This window comes from Mobula hypostoma, chromosome 10 (genome assembly GCF_963921235.1).
Source record: "Mobula hypostoma chromosome 10, sMobHyp1.1, whole genome shotgun sequence".
NCBI lineage: Eukaryota > Metazoa > Chordata > Chondrichthyes > Myliobatiformes > Myliobatidae > Mobula > Mobula hypostoma.
In genome coordinates, this window is record NC_086106.1 from 99,229,641 (window position 1) to 99,243,222 (window position 13,582).

Genomic DNA, 13,582 nt, shown 5'->3' on the forward strand with positions numbered 1-13,582 from the left:
AGTTATTAACTTCAAAATTTCTGCATTTTCACTCAGAGTTGAACTGCACGTGCATGTAACAAGAGCTGTATAACTCACCTCCTTCTACCTTAGGCCACAAACTTATCAATCACCCCCGCTATGGACCACCTGGAGGTCCAAGACGCTCTTGTTACATGTACGTGCAGTTTAACTTTTTAAGTGATAATGCAGAAAGTTTGAAGTTAATAACTCACCTCCTTCTACCCATGGCCACGAATTTATCAATCATCCCTGCTGCGGACCACTTCTACAAAGAAGGGATCCGTATGCTCCACGACCGCTGGACTAAGTGTGTACATGTAGGAGGGGACTATGTTGAAAAATAAATGTGCTAGGTTTTCTAAACTTGACCCCTCTACCTTCGGCCACAAACTTATCAATCACCCCACGTAAAATCAACAGCATTCACCCACTTACGTACCAACAGGTTTGGGATTCATGCATGTGCTGGCAGAAGCCAGAAGACCCAAGCATCTTAAACCTATGTCCTTTTGTTTTCAGTACCCCATCCCTGTGAAAACGACTGTGTACTTTCACCCTGCCTATACCTTCATGATCCTACAGTACTGTGTAAAAGTCCTAGGCACACATAACACTATTCTGTAAAGCGAAGATACTTTCAGAAAAAATGAAATGAAAAGTTTTGGATATCAGAAAATTACTATACAGAGCAGTAAACAGTAAAAACAAACTAAATCATATCAATGTTTAGTGTGACCAGCCTTTGCCTTTAAAACTGCATCGATTCTCTCAGGTACACTGTGGAAGCCATACCATCTGAAAGTATATACTTAAAAAAATCTAGGGTACCTAAGACTTTTGCAAAGTAGTGTATATACATCTATCAGGTCAGTTGAGAACTTTTGACTGTGCTGTAAAGTGGCAATTCCCCATTACTTCCATTACAGAATCCAGGTTAGATCTGATGCAGGAATCCACTTACTTGAATATAGAGGCGCAAACATGAGGAAATCTGCAGATGCTGGAATTTCAGACAACACACATAAAAGTTGCTGGTGAATGCAACAGGGCAGGCAGCATCTCAAGGAAGAGGTACAGTCGACGTTTCAGGCCGAGGCCCTTCGTCAGGACTAACTGAAAGAAGAGCTAGTAAGAGATTTGAAAGTGGGAAGGGGAGGGTGAGATCTGAGTTCAGTGAAACCATCTCTCACTGCTCCCCATCTGTAATTTCTTCGACTCTTCAACTTTTCAACCACATTTTGCCAATCAACTGTCCAGCTCTTGGCCCCATCCCTCCCCCTCCTGTCTTCTCCTATCATTTTGGATCTGCCCCTCCTCCTCCCACATTCAAATCTCTTACTCACTCTTCTTTCAGTTAGTCCTGACGAAGGGTCTCGGCCCGAAACATCGACTGTACCTCTTCCTATCGATGCTGCCTGGCCTGCTGCGTTCACCAGCAACTTTTATGTGTGTGACTTGAATATAGAGGACAGGTGCGAGGGACTAAAATAAGTTTTAATTAAATCATATTTTTGTGTTAGTTACTCAAATGTTTTAATTGTTCCTGTTAAATATTTGAAGTTTACTTTAAATGCTCTGCTTTGAATAATGAGGTAAATATTTAAAATTTTTCGTCATTCCTGAATATTTTGAATACATTGAATGATCGAAACTTTTGAAGTTTTTGATAACTAAAACTAATGCTTAAATCTGGGAGTTTAGTTTAGCTGCCTGGTGAACATTTTTCAGCTGTGCTGCGGATTGAGTTTGCTCTGGACTGAAGCCTTTCCTCTCTACCTTGCCATCTAGCATTAGAGGATATATCTAGTGACGTCCTTGCTGAACACAAAGCCTCACCACAGACTACGGAGTAGCCATTGGTTAGCCACTTGCCATGAAGAGGTTTGCTATAGTTAAGGACAAGCTTTATATACAGGATATAAGCAAGCTTTGGCAACTAAGGCTTGTCAGTTCGTCAAAAAATGCTAATTTTCTGCAATGTTCTTTAGGCTATTCTATTCTTAAATTGTCATCACAGAACCATTGACAATTTAGTTGTTTGCCAACCTTTATAGAACCAGGTTTAATTTGGTTTTAATAACTGTTCCATATGAAATGTCATGACAAATTTATAAACTTATTATGGAAATATATGCAAGCAAAATATTAAATGTTTGAGAACTTTCAAAATCAAATGAATACTTGATATGAATATTTGATAACGCAAATAGTATGTCAATAATATTATTTTGGCATTAACATCTTAAAAGCTTGCAATTATTAGCTGTCTAATTAAATGAGAATTGGTTTATTCATGCTATCTAAATCTTAGCTATTGTTTTAGAAACACTGCGCTCTGGAATAATAGTAGTCAGGCTGATTCAGTGGCACAGTCTCTCCTGTAATTACTTTTGAGTTATACCGTGTGTCAGAAAATCATTAAAGGAAGAAAAAATGGACTTGTGGGAGGGTGCTACATGTCCAGACTCGAATAAAACCTGATGTTGTCAATATTTCAGAGGCAAGGTACAAGATGACAACCCATTGGCAATGAATTACTAGTCCTAATTAGTTTAGCCACAATTTACCAGTCAGTGACTGCATCAAAGCTTTTATGGTTCTGGCAGCCCTGAAGACTGGATTTTTTTTGTTACCTTGTGATTATGAGAACAGATTGATTGCATACCATTATGCAAATATCAAGAGATTGTATTATCTAGTTTCATGTTGCATTCAATCTGTTTCCATTTCTATCATTTGAAATGACAACAGTAAGACTGGACCATTAGCACTACATTGTCATTATTTTTTTATGTTTTACAGAAACCTGTCAGTGCGGAACTGAAACAGTAAGTAGATGACATATCTTCTTCAGTTACTTGGTACTAGCTGAAATCGAAGGCAAAAGGGAAATATTAAAAATAGTTATATGTCAAAAAACAACAAACCCATTCAAAGTAAACAAGATAAAACTTGTAATGAAAAAGACCTATCAGTTTATCAAGCCTGTTCCATTTTGAACTGATAAAGTTAATTTTGATTGGGCAGTATTGTAAACAAGGTGATTGATAGACTGGTTATCATTTGTATATCTCAATGGCATTGAATATTGGAGATGCTCTAAAACAGTCTTGTTCGTTCATTATGTGCCACATTGTGTGACGTGGGCGATTGTGGTCTTTTCACGACCATGATTGTCTTGGCAAATTTTTCTACAGAAGTGATTTGCCTTTGTCTTCTTCTGGGCAGTGTATTTACAAGACAGGTGATGCCAGTCATTATCAATACTCTTCAGAGATTCTTTCTGAATCCAATAATACAGTCAGTCAATCCAATACAGCCCATTTATTTTAACAGCAACAGCCAGCTTGCCTTCTTGTATAAATATCATACTGTACCTGGCCTTCTTCCTTTCCCCATCATTTTAAGAGCTCTTACTCAAATTTGAGCCGATTTTGTACAGAATCATTCAAATTTAGACAGGTCAAAAGGATTGTGATCCTCTGTTTGAAGAATGATTCAGCAGGTGCCAACGTCTGTTCAACACCTCACACTATTGTAAAATCTAGTGCATCAAAGAGTGACCCTTAAGTGCATGCTCCGAAGCAGGAAGCACAGGATTGAAAGTTAGTTTAGGTTGACATACTGTCATCCGGAACTCAGCCAATAGAAGTACCACATTGTATGAGTTTTAATATATTATTTTCACAAATCACAGTAATGATAAACTAAGTGGCCAATTTATACCATGCACCTTGTTGTTTCAGCCATAAGATACAAATTACATTTCATCAATTATATGAATTTACTTTAACTTCCCATGTCCATATAGCAGAATATACAAAGACTTGGATACTCCCTTTTCATCAAGAGGTTATGTTGGTTCCCAATGAATATGGAGACAAAGAAGAACAAATACGTTTTGCACTGAGTTTTCATCCCCTTAACATTAACTTGCAAATTTCTCATCTTTGCTAAATACATGCATCGCTACTTGTTATTTCAGTAAGTTATAGTTGCAGCCAGAAGGTTCCTAAAGGATGCTAGGAAGAAGTTTCAAATGGAAGTTATTGCTACTGTGTCTTTCCTTTTAGACACCAGATCTGTTCCCCTCTGGGATGTAAGCATTTAAATGTGACATTGTCAGACACTTACTTCCAATAGTTTGTGAGTGAGGCAGGATTTGCATGAAATAATTTGTTTCTCAACAAACAAAGTCAAGCAACTTGGTTGCATCGTGTACTAGAAGCATATGTTAGCCAACGGCCTGCAAAATGTAGTTAAAGTACCTCTGTGAGATACATCAAAACATCTTCTTCAAGCTGCGGTGAGAGGAAGATATTTACTTACAAATTCTATATATAGAACCAAACCTGGTGCTGACAATGCCATGGTCTCTCAGCAGGGGATAATTACCTCAACATCATAGTCAGGACCAGAATGATTATTGATACAAATGTATGTTTTAAGGGAAGCTACACAGGTGATGTGATAAATTCTGTCCTTGCTGTTCCATGTAAATTAGTGGACATATTAAGGCCTGAATTCTAGATGGAATTGAAATGAGGAAATTGCTATCATTTAAAGACAATTAAATATCTTTAAATGATAGCTGCAGTATATAAGTGTTTCTGGGTAGACTTGTAACGATATTCTAAATGATCCTCCACGCCCATACATTATTTAACTCAGTTAGAAAACCACCATATATCACTTATGCTTCAATCAGTTTTCTGCCAAATATTTCATCAGAGACACTTTTGAACTTGCCAAACAATATTCATCTTTATTATTTTACTCTGGAACTTCATTTATTCTATTTTGTTCATAAATATCAAAACAACATAATGTCCCAATGTAGCAAAGACCAAACAACTAAAATATTTCTCAAATTAAGTCATAATGACAATCAGTCATTTATTCCAGCTTCTTTGTCATTTATAAGGTCAATAATTTTAAATGGCGCAATTTCTGATCCCATTACATTTAATTATTTTCTATGCATGCAGTATATCAGAAAAAGAATGTCTGTTCATTCGTATTCTGGCAGCTCACTAAAATTGGAAATAAAACAAAGAAACTTAAAAATTGCACACTTTTTAGAAAATTACCCAAATCTGAATCTTTAATTTGCTGTTTGTTGTTCATCTGTATATTCATCCCTTAAGGATGTCAGAAAGCTGCAAAATATACAGGATGAGAAACCAAAAAAATATTAATGCCAGAAAAGACTTCTACAGTTTCAATATTGACTTGCGTGCATTTCATTTACCAATAAAATAAAAGGATGTTTAATGTCTGATGCAGAAGGCTCAAGAAGGAAATTAATCCTGAAAGTATCTTCTGGCGCAGCTTGAATAAATTATATGTAATGTGGAAAAAAATTTAGCTTGCATTATTGAAGTGTTCTGAAAGAAATTTCAATGGAAATTAAATAAAAGCATTTGAACTATAGCCAGGGATTCCTCTGGGAATAAATTTGCAGCCATTTGTTTTTGAAATTGTTTCGCTGTGATAGTTGTACTTTTGAACACCTATCAGCACTATTGAATAGCTTGTTCAGCTGCATCCTAAGTTACCTGATAATACCTGGCTCAGTTTATTTGAAATAACATAAAATACATCAGGCTTCTTTATATCTACAGTATATCTGATGTTGCGCTTATATCTATACATTCATCTATATACTGTTCAAAAGTGTTTGTTAGGCATCATTCCTCAGAAACTGCTTGGAAAGCTGAGCCCACTGGGCCTGAACACCTCCCTCTGCAACCGGATCCTAGATTTCCCGTCTATCAGTCCGGATTGGAAACAGCATCTCCAATACAATCACAGTGAGCATGGGGGCCCCCAGGGCTGTGTGCTCAGTCCACTGCTGTTCACTCTGCTGACCCACGACTGTGCTGCAACACACTGCTCAAATCACATCATCAAGTTCGCCGACGACACGACCGTGGTGGGTCTCATCAGCAAAAAATGATGAGTCAGCATACAGAGAGGAGGTGCAGCGGCTAACGGACTGGTGCAGAGACAACAACCTGTCTCTGAATGTGAACAAAACAAAAGAGATGATTGTTGATTCAGAAGGACACGGAGCGACCACTCTCCACTGAACATCGACGACTCCTCCGTAGAGATCATTAAGAGCACCAAATTTCTTGGTGTTCACCTGGCAGAGAATTTCACCTGGTCCCTCAACACCAACTCCATAGCAAAGAAAGCCCAGCAGTGTCTCTACTTTCTGCGAAGGCTGAGAAAAGTCCATTTCCCACCCCCCATCCTCACCACATTCTACAGAGGTTGTACTGAGAGCATCCTGAGCAGCTGCATCACTGCCTGGTTCGGAAATTGCACCATCTCGGATCACAAGACCCTGCAGCAGGTAGTGAGGTCAGCTGAGAAGATCATCAGGGTCTCTCTTCCCATCATTACAGACATTTACACTACACGCTGCATCCGCATTGTGAAGGACCCCATGCACCCCTCATACAAACTCTTCTCCCTCCTGTCATCTGGCAAAAGGCACCAAAGCATTCGGGCTCTCATGACCAGACTATGTAACAGTTTCTTCCCCCAAGCCATCAGACTCCTCAATAGCCAGAGCCTGGACTGACACCAACCTACTGCCCTCTACTGTGCCTATTGTCTTGTTTATTATTTATTGTAATGCCTGCACTGTTTTGTGCACTTTATGCAGTCCTGGGTAGGTCTGTTGTCTAGTGTAGTTTTTGTGTTGTTTTACATAGTTCAGTGTAGTTTTTGTATTGTTCCATGTAGCACCATGGTCCTGAAAAACATTGTCTCGTTTTTACTGTGTACTGTACCAGCAATTATGGTCGAAATAACATTAAAAAGTGACTTGACTTGATAGGTATAGTTAATGTGCCTAAGACTTTCGCACAGTTCTGCATTGTCAACGTCGAGTGGAGAGCTAGTTTGTGAATCCAGCTGGAGCAAAGGATGTTGGGAATAGTGAGGGCGGAGCACTGCTGAAAGGGTGTGGGTGTGGGACAGCTGAAGAGAAGGACTGCCAGAGATGGGGGGATGGAGCGGGTGCAGACACACTCAGACCTGAGACACCAGGACAAGTGATTTGATTCCAAACAATTGGTTTATTGAAAATTACAGAATGTCTCTCTGGTATTTCCACTTCCTCCTTGCTTCATTCCCCTTTTCTCAACCATGATTCCTCTCTCTCCACCCGTTTCCCACTCTCAGTTCACAATAAAGACCCATATTAGACTCAGTTTTATCATGGCTCTCACACAGGATGATATTTGTTTTTTTGCTGCAGCAGAACAGTGCAATACGTAAACAGGGCACAGTTTTAAGGTGCCTGGAAGCAGGTACAGAGGAGATGATAGGGGTATGTTTTTCACACAGAGAGTTTCAAGTGCGTGGAATGGGTTGCTGGCAACGGTGGTGGAGGTGGATACAATAGGGTCTTTTCAGAGAATCCTGGACAGGTATATGGAGCTCAGAAAAATGGAGGGCTATGGGTAACCCTAGGTAATTTCTAAAGTAAGTACATGTTCAGCACAGCATTGTGGGCTGAAGGGCCTATATTGTGCTGTAGGTTTTCTATGTTTCTAATATTACTACAGTACTATGCAAACGTCTTGGGCAAACTAGCTGTATATGTGCCGAAGTCTCTTTCTCTCCTCCTGCACAGATAGTCAGCCTTCAAAAATAATGGTAATTGCAGGATTATTTCATGAACTTCAGATTCTTCACTTTGATACATATAGCAAGAAATAGAAGAGAAGCCACCTGCCCAAAAAGTGGCCTTTGCAATTCCAGGGTCTGTTCAGGGCCATTTTAACTTTTTCAGGGATGTTTGACATGTCACTAAACACTCATGCAAACTTCTACAGACATAAACTGAAAGTATCCTGACTGGTTGCTTCATGGTCTGATGCAGCACTTCAAATACACAGAGGTATAAGAACCACTAGAGAGTAGTGAATGATACCCAACATCTCAATGCAAATCTCTCCCTACCACTGGTTAATGTCTACAGCAGGCACTGTATCAAGAAGACAATATCCATCATCAATGGTACCCACCATCCAGCCGTGAGGATTTCTCATAGGTTCCATATGGATTGCAGTCCTGCACCACCAGGTTCAAGGACAACTACATCCTTCGAACCATTTAGTCTTGAATCACCTGGCATAATCCTAAACACTAGAGTTTAGCAGCACTATGGCCATTTTGAATATTTTACACTAAAATCGACTTTTTTTGTTCTATTTGTGTTTCTCCTTGTAAAAATTGTGTACAATTTATGCTGAAAATCTATGTTTTTCTTGTGAATGTTGTTTATGTGATGCTATGTACCTGTAATGCTGCTGCAAGTAAGTTTTCATTGAATCTGTGCGTACAAGTACTCATGCATATGACAGCAAACTTGACTTTGACTTTGTTTCCCATTGGTAAGACCTCAGTTTAGTTGAAGAGTAGATGGAACAAGCAGTCTAAAACCACCTGAATGGCCGACCTATTACTAATCTCTCGGGTATGTTCACGAACTGACTTTCACTGATATTACTGCACCCCTTTGATTTGATTAGAATCATTATTATTTCTGTTGACCCATCTGCATCACCATAGCTTACAGGCACAACTGTCTTCTGTTTTGTCTTTGCGGGTATCAAGAAAAAAACTGCTTAGAAAATGCAGAGAGTTTATCCCTCCCCAGACAAGGAACATATGGGGAGCAAGAAACATGAAGAGCTGAAGCGAAAAGAGGAGGGGAATGATGATGGTCAGAGTTCACCTTTGTACCTGATACCCTGCAGGATCAAATCAGACACTGACACCACAAAGGATGAGCACATGTAGCTGGGTGTCCTGCGGGAGAAAAACTCGGCACTAAGGAGAAGTAGTCTGGCTTGAGGTGAAGGGTATCTGGAAAACTGCCAGAATTCTGTTTATGCATTCCACCTCGAAGGGTTCAAATGAGGACCACAGTTACAAGACTGCCATTTCATAGCTGATGTCATTGCACACTGTGAGGGTTTCACAGCAAAACACAAGAAATGACAAGGAGCATATTGGAGTATAACACTATGCTGTCAGAAGTTGTGCCGAGTCAGAAGACCATAATTCTGAATGCCATATTTAGATTTAGATTAGATTATGAGGACACACAGACCTCTTTTATTGTCATTTAGTAATGCATGCATTAAGAAATGATATAATGTTCCTCCATAATGATATCACAGAAACACAAGAGAAACCGGCTGAAAAACTGACTAAAACCACATAACTATACCATAAAGTTACAACAGTACAAAGCAATACCGTAATTTGATGAAGAACAGACCATGGGCACAGTAAAAAAAAGTCTCAAAGTCTCTCGAAAGTCCCATCATCTCACACAAACGGTAGAAGGAAGATAAAAAAACTCCTCCTGCCATGAGCTTCCAGTGCTGCAAACTTGCCGATGCAGCACCCTGGAAGCACCCGACCACAGCCGACTCTTGAGTCCGTCCGAAAACTTCAAGCCTCCGACACCAAGCACCGAGCACCATCTCTGCCGAACGCTTCGACCCTGGCCCCGGCAACAGGCAATAGGCAAAGCCGAGGATCTGGGGCCTTCCCCTCCGGATATTCTCGATCGCACAGTAGCAGCGGCAGCGAAGCAGGCATTTCAGAAGTTTCTCCAGATGTTCCTCCGTGCTTCTCATGTCTGTCTCCATCAAATCAGGATTGTGAACAGTCCCTAGTTAACACATACGATATCATTCGGAGCAGCCGCGTGCGCTGCATCGCGCTGCCATCTTCTCCTCCCCCTCCTTGCCATACGCATTGTTTACGGGTGATGGGCAATGACCCTGTCACACAGTGGCTTCTGATTCTGGTGACAGGTGCTGTTGAGGAAGAGACAAAGACCTTGTAAAGTCTTCCTGAATTTGGAACTAATATTTCACTATCCCCACCCATAACATTCTTAACCATTCTGCTTAGATAGTGCAGAGAGCTGACTCTCCAATAGTCTGTTCTGGTCCAACCATATAGATGCCACAACCAAGAAAGCTCTCCAACACCTCTTCTTCCCCAGGAGGTGAAAGAAATTTGACATGTCCCCTTCAAACCCTACCAAATATATTGATGCACCATAGAAAGCATTCTGTCTGAATGCATAATAACTGAGTATGGCAGCTGCTCAGCACATCACTGCAAGAAGCTGCAGAGGATTGAGGACACAGCCTAGCACATCATGGAACTCAGCCTCCCCTCCATGGACTTTGTCTGTACTTCTATCTGTATAGGTAAAGCAGCCAGTATGATCAAAGACCTCACACAACCCAGTCATTCTCTCTTCTCTCCTTTTCTATTAGACAGAAGATACAAAACCTGGAAGCATGCATCACCAGGCCGAAGGAGAGCTTCCACTCTGCTGCTATAGACTATTGAAAATCCTTTGGTACAATAAAATGGACTCTTGACCTTGTAATCTACCTCTTCATGATCGTGTACTTTACTGTTTGCTTGCACTGCAGTTTCTCTGTAGTTGTTAACACTTTTTTTCTGCATCCCGTTATAGTTTTACTTGTTCTATCTGAATGCACTGTGCAATGATTTGATCTGTATGAACAGCATGCAAGATAAGCTTTTCCCTGAATCTCAAAATACATGCCATAAGAACAATGCAATTCCAATTCCAAGTCCAGTTCTGGGGATAAGATTGAAAATTTTAGGGATCTGATATGATGGAATAAATAAATCAAATTAATGGAAATGCTCTGTTTATCAGGTTAACAGCTGTGAAGGGGGTAGCAGAATGAACATTTCGGATCAATGACATTTCATCAGAACTCATTTGATTTGAAGTTCATCAGTCAGCTCAGCCCCAACTCTGGAAGATGAAGCAAAGGTGGAGTAGACTGGATGCCTGTAGATCATCTCAGTGTGGTCAGCAGTGGTCTGGGAGATTGACTGAGAGGTTGTCAGTTTCCTACACAGCACGTTCACCCATATTCCACAACCTTACCTTCTCCATAAACTGTTTGAAGCTAGGAGAAGGATTCTCTTGAGCTCTTCAAGAATCCCATTGACCAGCAATTCCTTTGACCAGAACTTAAAGGAGCCTTCCACAAACTAGAGAGCGGGCAGACCCAGGACATTGAAAGACGCTTATCAAATTTTGAAATGGGAAAAGCAGCAGGAAATTTAAGTTCAGATCCAAAAGTATGATTTTTAATTTTGTATTGCTCAATTTATCTTATTATTATCAATGGTTCCTAGCATAATAGCCCTGTTAATTGCATCTTCTTTAAGGGAAATCATATCCCTTATTGTGCAAAGATAAAGAGACATTAGTTGATCTGCTCTTGTCTTTGTGAAAGATCCTACCATGCTTTGTTCAGGAAGATTGCTAATGGAATGGTACCAGCAAGGTGACCATTAACAGAATATATCAGAATCTAACTGTTGGGAAAAACATTCCCTGCTAGGTTTCTGACATACACCAGAGTTTATGAGATGCCTAAGTAACCTGCAGTGAATTCTGAAACTGCCAGCCCAGTCTACCAATTTCTGAAGAGAATCATTTGAAACCATATTTTTAAAATATGAACTAGCACAGTGTGCTCTCTGCTATTTTGAGACAGTTCCATGATGGTTGTTGATTGTAGATATGAGGAGCCATTTACAACATTAAGCTGGTAATGGTCATTGTGTGAACACTGACATCATTAGGTGCATATCTAAAACTGGATAAATACAATGCATGCCAAAGTTTAAAGTAAAATTTATTTCTTATCCGAATCAATACTTGTCACTTCATGCAACCCTGAGATTCTTTTTCTGCAGGCATAGTTAGCAAATCTTTAGAACAGTAACTGTAAACAGGATCAATGAACAACAAACTGCGCAATTGTATATATAAGTAAATAGCAATAAATAATCAATATGAAATAGGAAGGTAAAAGAATCCTTAAAGGAGTGTAGTTATCCCCTTTTGTTCAAGAGCCTGAAGGTTGGGGGGTCGTAACTGTTCTTGAATCTGCTGGTGTGAATTCTGTGGTACTTGTACCTTCTTCTTGATGGCAGCAGTGAGAAAAGAACATGGCCTGGCTGGTCAGTATCTTTGATAATGGATACTGCTTTCCTCTGGCAATACTTCATGTAGATGTGCTCAGTGGTTGGGGAGGGTTTTACCCGTGATGTACTGGGCCGAATCCACTACCTTTTGTAGGATTTTCCATTCAAATGCATACCAGGCTGTAATGCAACTAGCCAGCAAACTTTCCACCACACATCAATAGAAATTTGCCAAAGTTTTTGATGAAATGCCAAATCTCCGCATATTCCCAAGGAAGTAGAGGTGCTGTCGTATTTTCTTCGCAATTATATTTATATGATGGGTCCAGGACCAGTCTTCTAAGATATTGACAACCAGAAGTTTAAGTTATTGACCCTCCCCGCCTCAGATCCTCTGATGATTACTGGCTCATGGACCTCTGGTTTCCCTCTGCTGAAGTCTACAATCAGTTCCTTAGTCTTATTGACATTGAGTGAGAAGTTGTTGTTAGTATACCACTCAGCCAAATTTTCACTCTCCCACCACCTTTGATACAGCTCACAACAGCAGTGTCATCAGCAAACTTGCATATGGTGTTGGAGCTGTACTTAGACACACAGTCATAGGTGTAAAGCCAGTAGAGCAGGGGGCGAAGCACACATCTCTGTGGTTCTCCTGTGCTGAAGGAGATTCTGGAGTTGACATTTTTACCAATTCAAACTGACTGGAGTCTAATTGCGAGGAAATCGAGGATCCTATTGCACAAAGGGATATTGAGGCTCAGGTCTTGGAGTTTACTGATTAGCTTTGATGGGATGATGGTATTAAATGCCAATACGATTAACACAGAAAAGTGTACAGTCCAGTTTGATGGTGGGTTTAAGTTCACCTGGAGACTGTCACTCGCATGATCTATACCGGATTAAATCAATTTTTTGCCTGATTTGTGCATAACAACAGGCATGAGGGAATTCGATTTCTCAGCAAGATTTTCTCCTTCAGTGCTTACCACACAAAATAAAATTCTGTTGATCATCTCTGCTCATTCTGAACAATAAATTAAAATAAGTAACAATCTTTCCTGTTCCATCTGAGAAGCCTTTTACAAAATAAATTTGTAGGAACAAATGGCTTAGAAACAAGGTGGCAGAAGTGAAATGCCTCATACTATTTGTAAGGATTCAAGCACTGCCACAGTGAACCACATCAAATTTATTGGCTGCACACAAAATGCTGGAGGATCTTAGCAGGTCAGACAGTATCTATATAGGGAATAAACAGTTGCCGTTTAGTGCTGAAACTATTCATCAGTCCTTATGAAGGATATTGGCCTGAAATATCAACTGTTTATTCCCTTCTATAGATGCTGCCTAACCTAATGACTTTATTAGCATTTTGCATGTTGCTCTGCATTTCCAGCATCTGCAAAATCTCTTGTGTTTTACATTTATTGGCTTTTTGGTCAAGATATTCAACTCTTATTTCTTTGGCTGGGAGTGCTGAGGCTAAAGGAATGCCAATATCTTCTAGAGTGTATGTTTGTACCAAAGTTGGTTGGGTAGTGAACAT

The 13,582-nt window shown here is 40.0% G+C and overlaps 1 protein-coding gene across 3 annotated transcripts in view; it reads left to right on the plus strand.

The window, feature by feature from the left end:
• The window catches only part of tenm1 (teneurin transmembrane protein 1), a 2,340,669-nt gene that overhangs the window by 481,014 nt on the left and 1,846,073 nt on the right, over nucleotides 1-13,582 (plus strand). For all 3 annotated transcript variants that reach the window (XM_063060938.1, XM_063060937.1, XM_063060940.1), the window contains exon 2: nucleotides 2,806-2,831. The gene's annotated coding sequence lies outside the window, so the exon portion shown is untranslated. The remainder of the gene's footprint in view (nucleotides 1-2,805; nucleotides 2,832-13,582) is intronic.